The sequence below is a fragment of the Dromaius novaehollandiae genome, chromosome Z, assembly GCF_036370855.1.
Source record: "Dromaius novaehollandiae isolate bDroNov1 chromosome Z, bDroNov1.hap1, whole genome shotgun sequence".
NCBI classification, from domain to species: domain Eukaryota; kingdom Metazoa; phylum Chordata; class Aves; order Casuariiformes; family Dromaiidae; genus Dromaius; species Dromaius novaehollandiae.
This window is the reverse complement of record NC_088132.1, coordinates 80038859-80051166: the sequence shown is the minus strand read 5'-3', so window position 1 is coordinate 80051166 and position 12308 is coordinate 80038859. Positions and strand designations below refer to the sequence as shown.

Below are 12308 nucleotides of genomic sequence, written 5' to 3'. Positions count from 1 at the left end.
TGAGAAGTGTCAGTGAAATTTCAGAATCCATCACGGGACGCACACACAAAAAAGAAAAACTCAATAGCCTGGCATACAGCAAGCTGCACTGAACTCAGTTAACCCACGTTAGCAATAGAAAAGACAACAACCCACATTTCATTACTGCTTTCAAAAGTCTAGGAGTTTCAAGTGCAGTGCTTTTACCACGTAGTAAGAACAAGTCTGATGAGCATCAGCAATAAGTGTGTGATCATACTTTTATCGAATTGACCAGAGTGCACAAAATGGAGGTTAGACCTTCTTTCATGGCAGCTTAAAGGCAGTTCCAGAGGATAGGTAAAAACTCAGTGATTCATAAAGTCAGAGTGCTGCAGACAGATGATACCTGATGGGGTATAAAGCCTGCTGGGATAAAATTATGCCATTGTATTTTTCTGAGCAAATTTCAACCAGCAGAATGAGTTTATACTGGATCAGTATCACGCACCAGCAGCGCATTTAATCTGCTGCTCGGTGCCCTAGAGCTAGATTTATTGTTGTCTTTGAACCATAGCCTTAGCTACTTCCTGCGGCCACGATATTCTGCAAGAACAACCCTGCATTGGCAGGGAGCTGGAAGAATGACTGTGACAGCTATTTTCCATCCATGCTACAGATCCCATAGGAAACACCCTCTCCTTTTCACCTGCCTTACGTCAATTGTGAGAGAAACAAGGCAGAAAGAGTTCCCCTTCAAGCAAACCAAATGAACATCAACTCTTAATAAAGAATCAGAGATGACCTGGTGATTTCAAAAAGCCCGACCGGACAGGAACCTGAGCAACCTGCTCTAGCTGACCCTGCTGAGCGGGGTGGTCGGACTCAACGATCTCCAGAGGTCCCTGCCAACCTCAGCCATTCTCTGATTCTGTGATGTATCTTTTGGCCTTTATCTCCAGTGCTGGGCAAACTGGACTCTCTATTGCACTGCAATTTTAAACACATTGCAAAGATATCTGTATACAAGATATATGTGGATCCGGGCACATTTAAAATATAAGTGGATACACACCAGGTACAATATCAGCTCCTCAACTGATACGTGTAATTGCCAGAGGAATGACCATAACTTAATGCCTATAATCCACAGATTATCTGTACAAATAAATAATTAAGATGTGATTCATTAATACAGTGAGTTACATGCACAGGGGGTTACATAGAGGAAGGCTTGTTCCCCCTTCTGTGCCATTCCCCTGCATCTGAGACTGCCTCTGAAAATGCCCTTGGTCCAGTCCTTCCACCTCTGCACCTGATTTTGTGTGGGTTATGGAAGGATTTTCTCTGAAGGAAAGGGACACAGTTTATCTCAAGTGTGGTCTATCTGCATGAAAATAAAGAGCAAGGACTAATGACAGTCATCAGCCTGGTCCAGAAACAACAGCAAAACCGTAATCTCCACTCATTTCCACCGCATTGCCCTGAATCTAAGTGCTATCAGCCCTCTGCACCTGTCAGCATGACCAAGTAAGCTGACTGATGGGTCTGCCTCGGCATGACCAAGCTCGGCAAAGGCAGCCAGGAAAAGCCACGCTGGAGGGAAAAAAGACAAGATAACCCAAAGATCTCTCACAGCCAGATGAGGCTGCAAGCATCTCCCCCCCACCCAAGATAAAGAGACAAAAATAAATGAAAGCCCAAGCATATTCCTAACTACGGAGGCATGTAAGTGTGCACACTACACACGTGTGTATCTGTCTTCTCAACACAGAGACATTAAGAGTAGATTATGGAATCATATTCGACTCCATAATTAGGTTTGAGACTCCATAATTAGATCAGATAGTCACCTTTCTATGTAAGTAACTAACTATTGTACAGCACGGAAGGGAGGGCCAACTGAATGATTAAACAACTGACACAGCCATAAATCACAAGGCCCATAAAAGCAATACTGCCCAAGGTACAGCTGTGGCAACAGCCAGCATAGCAAAGTACCTGTCTGAGGTAGGAGGAGAGATGCCCATCAGGTTGCCCAAGGACTTTTACAAGCTCCCATCTGAGAACGGTACCAAGGATTTATAAATCTACTCACTCACAATCTAAACCAGCTCTGGGTGTAGGGGGAAGAGAGTTTGACCATCAGACCAGTAAACACGTCTCTGAAGGACAGATCTCATCCATATTGTACCCTCAGAGACAAATGCTGCTGTCTGACTTGATGCACCTCTAGAGCAAGAAATAGTGTTTGATCCCAGTGATGTCAAGAGATGGCATGTCATTTTTACCTATCATCCCTGCGAAGATGAGGCCTCTGGGACACTAGAAACCAGAATGAGATGCAAACTGTACTCCACTCATTGCAATACAAAGAGCCAAGCCAGGAGATATGACTACATCAGGTCAACAAAAGGTTGCCGAGCTCCCAGATCAAGCGTCACCTCTCGATGCTCAAGCATGATGTACTCCAAGGTGACTCCTGGGATGATCTAGGAGAACACCCTGAACTCTGCTGGGTGTAGCAGTGTGTACCACTACAGGGAAGAAACTTATTCCATTAACAACAGCTATAAAACTCTTTGGGGAAAGTGTCAACATGCACAAGACTTGAAATGCTTACTCCATTCTACCCAGCTGTTACCAAGTGCACCATCCTGGAGGTAGCGAAGGCCACTCCAAGCTACAAATGGAAAATTTTATGGGTATTTAGGGAAAGGATATTGGCACAGAGACCAGCCACAGAAAGCAAAACCCTGCACAATTCCATCATCTGTGTTACCAAACTTTCCTAGATTGACTCTGCCCTTGGAAAGCTGCCATCAGACACAGTAGCCTCCTTCTAACACCATCGTGGTAGGGCAGTAATCTCTCCTCCCTCTGATCAAACATTTCCCTCTGTGCCCTGAAACGTGTGGAAAATGATTTCTCTATATAAATCATTAACGAGAGCCTTGTTTTTATTTACTGCTGCTACCACGGGACTCCTCTTTCCTCCTCTTCTTTTTTTTTCTCCTCCATTATTTCATTTTCGCTTGCACAAGTGCCAAAGACACCAGCTTTCCCTCCCTTCAGGAAAAGCAAAGAAATAAATAAAATAAAACAACACATCTGATAGGGAATGCACCAGGTCTTGGCTCAGCATCCATTCCTCAGAGCCGTAAGTGATGGCACAAGAAGGACCAAAAAGGCTTCAGTCCAGGATCTATCCTGTGCCCAGTCTGCAGGCTGTACAAACAACACATCCTATGTTACCCAATTCTGCATGCTTCAAATGAGGCTAGGAATAAGGAAGGCTGGATTTGGTCCATGGATGCTTGCACCGTGTGTTAGTATGATGAGTAAGCAGTAGTATCGTGCTTGGTGCTGCATAATGTACCGAGGAATCCCTACCCCCAAGGGGGGACTGTGAGAAAACAGGGTGTACAAGAAACGGCATACAAGAAGGAGAGCAATAATTTGGGGTATATAGATGAGAGCACTGAGTGCTTCCTTTGCCTTGCAGAATGTATCAGTCCCTAGGCTTTACGGAAGAAGAGGATGTTTAGTTCACTGGAATGAGAAATCCACATCTGTCTTGATTTGAGGAGGCAAATAGGACCAAGAACATCGGATTCAGGACTTGAATAGTAGTAAGACCATGATTTCAGGTTGGCATTTCCCCATGAACTATTTCTGCTCTGCCAGCCCAACACATGCACCCATATTCATCTGGAAGGAATGAAGACCAAATTTTCGCATGCTTAGTATCTTCATGGATAGCTAAAGATTACTAGTGAAATCCTGACCTCAGTTATTCCCTTGTAATGCCACTGACTTCAGGGGAGGATTTAAAGGTCAGGATGGGGGTAGAATTTGGGGGAATCCAAGATCATGGGTGTCTCCCTCTCTCCGCTGATGACATATGGGTCATCGCTGTGCTCCTAATCTGAGTTCTTCACTGAGGCCCTGACCGCAGCAAGGCAGATCTTGGCCTGTGGGCTCAGATGGTTAAAGCGACCCCCGAACCGAAACATCCGTACTGCTACACTCCCTATTGGAGATGGCTATATGTTTGAATCAGGTCCCAGTCCCTAATTAGGGCCGTGCTGCAGCTTATTATTATTTTAATTATTACTCACCCTATTTTTGTCAGAAGCTTTCTTTTAGGGCCCTGAGAAGTCTGGTAACTGAGCTAAAGCTGAAGAAAATCAATGAAGTGGCCTGAAAGCCACAAACACTTAAAATGCAGTGTGTTTTAAGAGCAGAGGTGTCTTTGATTCTGATAAAAGGATGGAGGAGCAGGACCACCTCACACGACACAGAACTGGGGTCTAATGTAAACCAACACCCACAGCAGATGACACTTAAGACACTTATCCAGCCGAATTTGTAGGGAGAGCGCCTCTCTGTGTAAGTCAGCCGACTGAAAGATCTTGATTGGCTTCAGGATGCTTACAAGGCCATTTTCAAACTGTCACAGCTTCAGAAACCATGACCTCCAGCTTTTTTCTCCCCCTAACACACCAGCAGAAGACAGAGGCCCTCAACAAGCCCTATGTTTATATCCATTTATCAGCTCAAAGTCCAGCAGGTTAGACTGTTGCCCTGTCTAAAAGCATGTGGTTAGAATAATTTAAAAGGGAAAAGTCTCTCCTCTTCTTCCCCCACCCTCACTTCTTCTGAATAAATTTAAAGAAAGAGAAACAACTGACAGCTGGAGGGAATTTACTCAACCTTTCAGGAAGAAAATTGCCATCAAGCAAAGAAAAAGCATGACATTTTTCAGCCCATTAGGTGAGGGTTTATGGAAGTTACAAGGATGTGAATATATGGGTTAACATTTTAAACTGTTTTGCAACCTTAGGAATAACGGGCATGTGTAATAACTCTGCCCGGATGCCTGTTATAATATTTTGCATGTATACAATCCTGCTCAAACACTTACTAAACTCCCTTACTTAAGCTTCACATCTCTGATCCCTTCTGAAAAAAGGACTAAAGAATTCAACAGAGAATTATTCCCCTGTATAGAAGTCTATTGAATCCCCACTATAGCACTCCATAGGAAGGTTTTAGAGAGAGAAAAAAAAAGCGAAAGGAAAGGAAGGAAGAAAAAAGAAAGTACAGGAAGGATTTCCTTGTCTAGCAAACTAATGGGATTTCAGAGGAGTTTCTGTGGAACCCCACTACATTCTCCCAGGCCAAAAATTTAGCAAGACTCAACAAGAGGTGGGTATGTCACAGCATTCATTCTAGACCACTGGGACGCCAGCTCTGGAAACACACAGGGAAATAAGATGAACATCCAAGCCTTCGAAATCACATCAGTAGCATATTCAGAGCATGCGCATTGATATGGAGGAAAGACATGCCTTGCAGCTTGACCTCTGGTTTGTGTAGCATCATTTTCTCCCTTCCATCTTAAAACCAAGCTCCCCATCTGCTAAAATACTGAGCCAGAAACAGAATGATTCATTGCATGCATATATATCTCTCAGTTATAAAGGTTAAGGCTAACAAAAATTTCAAAGTAACATAAAACCTCAGGCTTCCGATCCTTAACCCATCTCTAATTTTGAGGTATTTAAGTGAGTACTGGATTACCCCATGCTTGCCTACCACACATTTTTCTGAACAGTTTTGTCGAGCATTATTACAGGAGATACCGCACGAGCGCAGAGGAAACTTTGCTCTCACCCACCGCCACAGTCATGCTTAGCTGTACGGGACTATATAACAGTTCTTACAGCCCCTGCTTGCTGAGGAAACAGGAACTCACTAGTTCAGAGAAAGTGAAAAGCTAACGAAGAGTCACTCCCGCGCAGGGAGCAGCTTTTAGACAAAATCACAGCACCCCACTCTGCCAGGTCGTTGCACCCCAACGCACCCCAGACCCCAGGGTGGAGCCTTTGGGCTATGCAAGAGTGAAGCTGACCCTGGGAACTGCGAGCAACAACCTGACTGAATCTCCCAGGGACTTCTCCTGCATTTTCCTGTTTTGTCACCTGTGCTTCAGCTCCACCACTCTTCCCCATCTGAAACTGGCAGGATCATCATCACAGGCTGGCAACAGCACACGTATTTGGTGGCCAGACAGCCTGAAGAAGATCACAGAGATACAGAGACCCGAAACCTTGCAAAGTTCCCCAGCTAGGCTGGAAGTGAACCAGAGCTGCAAAGATCTAAATCAAGTCTGGATCAAATCCTCTCAGTCTTTGAGGTGTTTGAGGGCCAGGGTTTTGATTTGGCCTTTTGGAAAAAGGTCTGACTAATCTGAGGACTTCTAGGCATCTTCAGGAAAAGACAACGAGAGCCTAAATGAATCATATCACAAGATTGTTTTTCGTATCAACTGCCCCACAGCTTACCGTAAAAGTAAATCACTTCGTTTGGACAATCTGTGCTATGAAGTAAATCCAACTCCAAAAGGGAAAAATAGCCCTTAACTTTCTTCCCTCTCAAGAGCTGACAAACAAAAATTACCACCCTCACATTCCCCAAATCGGGAAGACATGCTGCGTTATTCTCTGACTGCTTTTATTCAATTAAAGTAATGATTTTGCCTTCCTCTTTTGCCCCCACCTCTACGTCTCCCTCTCCTTGCTCTCTCCACAACCAATTAAACGTGAATGCAGAATCCAGATGCCTGCTGGGAACTTGCTGGTTCACAGCATCCAGTAGCTGTCCAAGCAGGTCTGAAAACACAACAAACTTTCGAAGTCATGTCAAATGAAACCTTCACATGGGGAAGAGGGCGAAACCAGCTCCAAGGCTCTGAGTGCATCTTAGAAGCAACCGTGCTAATAATGTGCCCTTGCAACCTGATTTCATGTCTGTACCAAAAAGCAGAGCAGGCCCAACCTGGAAAGTTTGGAACTATTTTCAGATCTAACAGGTCCCCCGGGCTAAAAGCTAGAGTGGAGGGGGTTTAAAGCCCATCTTTAATCAAGATGACAATTTCCTAAAAGGATGAGTCATTTTATTTCCTCAACTTTAATAATGGGGAAGGAAACTTTTTTCTTTCAAGTCAGAAAGAGCGAAAGTAATGAGAACTGAACCTCTACTAGCAGCAAAACCATCCCAGCAGAAACCACAAGCCCTGCAACAAAACACTGGGAACCTTCTAAACATTTCCACAAAGTCTCGCCTTTCTCGCTAGGCTCTGGACTAACTCTAAACTTTGGAAGGCTGCTCTCCTGGAAGTGCCCAGACTTCCCAGCAATGACCCAACTGAAGCGAGATTTTGCAGTGGGCTTCATCTGACCACCTTTTTGTGCACAGAGAGATTTGCTGCTGCTCTCCCCTTGTGCAATGCACGCCTAATTGTGGCACGTGCATGCTCAAAACTCAGAGCGTCTGCGTATTATTGCAAGCAAAAACGACACGCCGAATTTTCAGAAGACGGTCTAAATCTCATTCAATGGGCCCTACTGCCCCATGAAGCATGGCGCACATTTGGGCAGTTATTAAAGCTGCTCCCCAGCGTCCTCACAGACCCACAGATCACTCCGGAGATGGGCAGTTAACGGGGAGCAAGAAAGACCGCCTAGGCGTACGGTTAAACAAATCGGTCATCAATTCACTGGGCAAGTGAATTCACAGCAATCGGTTGGATTCCAGGACTGTTTTTACGTGGTTCATTAGACAATAGCCTTTCTCGCTACTAGTTGGGTCAAGAGTCAAAATTGCTGTGTAATTGCAAGTCTCCAAGCACAAGGCGAGAGTTTTTCAGTCCTGGAGGGTGTTGTCCAAAGGGGAAAGAAAACAGAAGGGAAAGATTATGTATGAGCAATTGAGCCCTACTGAGAGGGCAAAAAAAGTCACTGAAACTGGGATTAGCCAAATCTTGTAATGGAAAACAAGAGTCCTGTTGGTAAGCTGGCACTTACACCTAAGAGATGTGTGTGCAGGGGAAATGGAGCTCAAAGGACAGGTCAAAACGGCCCAGAAGAGGAGATTAAGCAGCATTTGAAGCCAAAAAATGATGTTTAGACATTTTCAAGCATTAAACTTCTTGAGTTAATTAAGCACGTGGCAAGAGCAGTTATTAAAAAAGAATTGTTCCCAACTTAATCAAAGCACATTATTGGAAAAGATACTGAGAAACCTCAGTAGAGAAACCCAGTAAATATCAAGTCAAGCTAAATAGCTCAGTTATGATTATTATTAATAATAAATCATGGCCACTGTTTCTTTTGTTTGCCAACAACTAGCATAGTTTATGGCTCTGCAAAAACCTAACACACCATTTTATTACATTTCAGAGAGTGCATCCTCCTAAAATGATAATGTGTTAATAATCTATGCTGGGCTTTTTGGCAGGAACCAAAGAGCTCAAACAACTTGAAATAACATCAGCAAAAAATTATTTATTCCCCATCCCTAGTTGCAGAGAAAACAGAGGTTTTCTTGGCTCAGTTACTTCTCAATAGATTTCTGGTTTCAATTAAAACTTTGAGTCTGAGAAGTTAAAAAAAAAAAAAAAGCCAAAGCCAATAAGGGATGGAAGTCTCCATTCACTGCGTGTTTCTCCTTTTTTTTTCCCCCTCTGCTTTTACATAACCATTCCAAGCTAAGAGCAGAGATTAAAGTACAACTACGTTGTTTGGAGGGTTTCTCTCCTTTTAGTTAAAAAGCAAATGGACAAAAAGATAAGTTTCTCCCTCCAGTGGAAGTAGCTGCTAACTGGGGCACTAACCTAACTGAAGGCTGAGGAAACAGAGAGAGGTGCGAGCGAAGCAGCCGCTTGCACATTTTCCCTGATAGGCTTTTTTTCCCCCCCTTGTCTATAATAAAAGGTCCTAGACACTTGTTTCTCCAGGTCCGTAGTGTCGTTTCCTAACGTTAGACGGATGATCGCAACACGACCATAGCCTGCACCGAGTTAGTTCTGGCTGCAGGCGCTGTCGAATCGATAATTGTTACCATTCGGGTCCATAATATTAAACACAGGATTGGATTTGCCAGCAGTTCTTTACCCCTGAAATCCTCCTGTCAATACGAAAGGGATCAAATTACTCTCCCTGACAGCAGAGGACTAGCCGGCTCAGCGGTTCCCGGGCCGAGAACATCCTTTGCAGTTTGACAGATGGACATATAAGGCAACGCGGCGGTTCCCCCCCGGCCCGGCCCGGCCCGGTCCGACCTGCCCCCGGGCTTCATGGCAGAGCCACCGAGGCAGAGCCGGCTTTCGCATGTCGCCTACTCCTCCCAGTGCCCGGCTCGGGTTACCGAGCCGCCGCGGCACCCCGCGCCCGGCTCCCCGCCGCATCGCCCCGCCGCCCCCCGCCGCAGGGGCCGCCCCGGCCGCGGCGCTGCCCGGCGGCTCCGCGGCGCCCCGACGGGGCGGGCGGCGAGCTGCCCTCGGCGCCCCACGGCAGGCGTGAGATTATCAGCGCCGTTTATTGGAAGCGGAAACGAATCGGAAATCCTTCTCTCAACTGCCTTTTTAGACACATAAATACACACGCACACACGCACACACACACACACACACACACGCGCGCCCGGGGGCCCGGGCGACGCAGCGCGGTGTCCCGGCGGGGAGCGCCCGGTGCCCGGCGCCGTGCGCGCACACACACACGTATATACACACACACATGCACACACACATATATATGCACACACATATATATGCACACGCACACACACATCTACGCACACGCACACGTCTGTGCACACACACACACGCACGCACCGGCGGCCCCCAGCGGGAGGGGGCAGCCGCCCCGCCGGAGGTACCTGATTTCCCACCGCCCGCCGAGGAAGCCTGGCCCCATCTCGGCGGCGCCGGGCAGGGCAGGGGAGTGCACGCGTGTGCACGCGTGTGCGTGTGTGTGTGCACGGGTGTGCACGGCGAGGAGGTGGGCAGGCAGCCTTGCGCCGGGGCTGGAGTTGACAATAGCCGCCCGCAGCTGCAGGCTGCGCTTTACGCGAGTCCCACCTCGGGCCCCCCCCCCCCAAACACACACACACACACACACACACACACACACACACGGCCATCTGCAAACCGCCCAAAGCTAAACTCCACTTCTACCTGGCTTGCTTTCCGGCGGGGGGGGGGGGGGGGGGGGAGGCGATGCTGGGGCCGGCTAATCCCGGTTTTATTAATCCTGATTATTAACGCGCTCTCCTCCCGCAACCAGCAGCCGGGGAGGTGGGGGGGGGGTCCCGCATTGCTAATTACAGCCCCCTCCCCGCCCCCGGAGGCACTTATTTGCCGGGTGAAGCGCTGCTTTTCGGGACTGCGTGTCCTTTTCAATGTCAAAACAGGCGCGGGGCCGCGGCGGCGCCCCGGGGAAGCGCCGCTGCCCCCCGCGCCCAGCGCCGAGCACCCACCGCCGCGGCCCCGCGGACACCGCCCCCCCCCCCCGCACACGCCCCCCCCCTAAGGTTGCACTGCTGCTCTCTAGCTCCACTTAACCTGCAATTTGCGGAGGGGGGGGGGATCCCCCCCTTTTACACACACAGATCTGCCACCTACCCCCGTCGGGGAAAACAGATACACACTAGCGGGGGCGGGGGGGGGATATTATGCAAACTCCTAAAAAAATGCAACCCCTTCCCTGCAGCACGGTCTTGCCCCCCCCCCCCCCGCAGACCTCCCCCCCCGCACACACACCACCAGCAGCCACAAAGCATGGGGAGGGAAGGGGTCGGAGGGGCATCGGGGGCATCGCAGGCGTTGCACCGCGGAGCAACCCCCCCTCCAAATAAATAAAGCCCTTTCCGCGCCATTGCAAAGTCACAACGCGAAAAAAAGGAGACGACATTAACTTTTGCATGCACAGGGGGGAAAAGGAAGGGAGGGGGGGTAGGGAAAAAGAGGGGGGTAAGACCCTCCTGCAACCCGGATCATCCAGACAGACCTTTCCTCGATGGCTCAGGGTTTTTTTTTGTTGTTTTCCAATTTTTTTTTTTTTTTTACTAACCCATATCCCCAAAACGGCGGCGGGGGCTTCTTAGCAGCTTCCTCCTCTTCTTCTTTCTTCCTCCTCCTCCTCCTCCTCCTCCTTCCCTCGGCTTTTCCACCCCTTCTTGCCTCTTCTCTTTTAGATCCCGGTTCCGATCCCTCGCCACAGCCCCCAAAGGTGCTTTTGCTCGTGTTGCGGCAAACCCATGGCGGTGTTCATCTGTCAGATCGGGGGAGCGCACGGCCGCGCCGCGCACGCAGAGCCGAGGGGGAGGAGGGCGGGGGGAGGAGGGAAGGCACCCGGGGAGAGGGAGATGGACGGGCCGGAGAGAGAGAGAGAGAGGGATGGGGAGATAGCGAGATAAATGATAGAGCGAGAAATAGAGCGAGGGAGAGCGAGAAGGGGGGAAAATGGCGTCTTGGAAGCCGGAATCCCGGAGTAAATCAAATTAACACGCAACACCCAGAGCAGTCCCGGCTAATTTTAGCAGGAGCCAAAATAAAATGAAAAGGAAAAGGGGGGGGGGGGAGGAGAAGGGGGGGTAAAAGAAAGGAGGAGGGGGGAGGACAAAAAAAAGGGGGGAGAGCAAAAAAAAAAAAAAGAGGGAAAAAATCAATGCACTGGATAAAATCCTGGGTTTGGAATCGATGGAGCTTGTCTCTGTCTCTCTGGCTTGCTCGCTTTTCCTTTTCTGTGCCTTCTTTTTTTTTTTTTTTTTTAGAAGAGGGGCTTTTTTTTTTTTTTTTTTTTTTGCTTTTTGTTTGTTGCTGGTGGTTGTTTGGGGGCCTTCGGAGGGCGGGAAGGGGAGGAGAGGGGGGAGAAGAAGCGTTTCTGCTTTTCCCGGCGAGGAGTTAAAAAAAAAGAAAAGAAAGAAAGAAAGAGGGGGGAGAAGGAAAAAAAAAAAAAAGCCACACCACCCCGCGACGAGGAAAGCGCTGCCTCGGCGGCGGCGGCGAGCAAACCGGCCCCTTTATTCCGCCTCTGGCCTCCGCAGCGGGCAGGGGGCGGCCGGAGCGCGGCCGCGGGGCTGCGGCCGCCCGCGCCCCCTCCGCGCCGCTGCGCGCCCGGCTGCGCGCAGGGAGCAGCAGGGCAGGAGGCGGCGAAACCGCGCTCTCCCGCCGGCCCCGGGGTCGCTGCTGCCCCCCGACGCACACGCGCGGCCCCGGGGGGCCCCGGGGGGCTGGTTGTTATTATTATTATTTTTTTTTTTTTCTCCCCGCTGGATTTCGCTTTTCTCCGGCTTTTTATTTCGCCTTTCGGGGCGGCGGTTTGTTTATAAGCAGAGCCGATGGCCGCGGCTCTCGCTTGTTCCCCCCCCCCCCCCCCCCCCCCGGGTTATCTCTCGCTCCCGGCGTCCTGCAGCACTAGTACGGGAGGGGGGGATAAATAAATGGCAATGATCAAGCACGCGCACACACACACACACACACACACACACACACACACACACCC

The 12308-nt window shown here is 49.0% G+C and overlaps 1 protein-coding gene across 4 annotated transcripts in view; it reads right to left on the bottom strand.

Annotated features, from left to right (window-relative positions):
* Window positions 1-11966, bottom strand: part of LOC135325098 (SET-binding protein-like) — a 263102-nt gene extending 251136 nt beyond the window's left edge. For 2 of the 4 annotated variants that reach the window (XM_064502592.1, XM_064502593.1), the window contains exon 1: window positions 10875-11966. The gene's annotated coding sequence lies outside the window, so the exon portion shown is untranslated. Of the gene's footprint in view, window positions 1-9681; window positions 9725-10874 lie in introns of those variants that run through there. The other 2 variants (XM_064502589.1, XM_064502591.1) reach the window with 2 other exon arrangements.
* Between the last annotated feature and the right edge of the window lie 342 nt (window positions 11967-12308).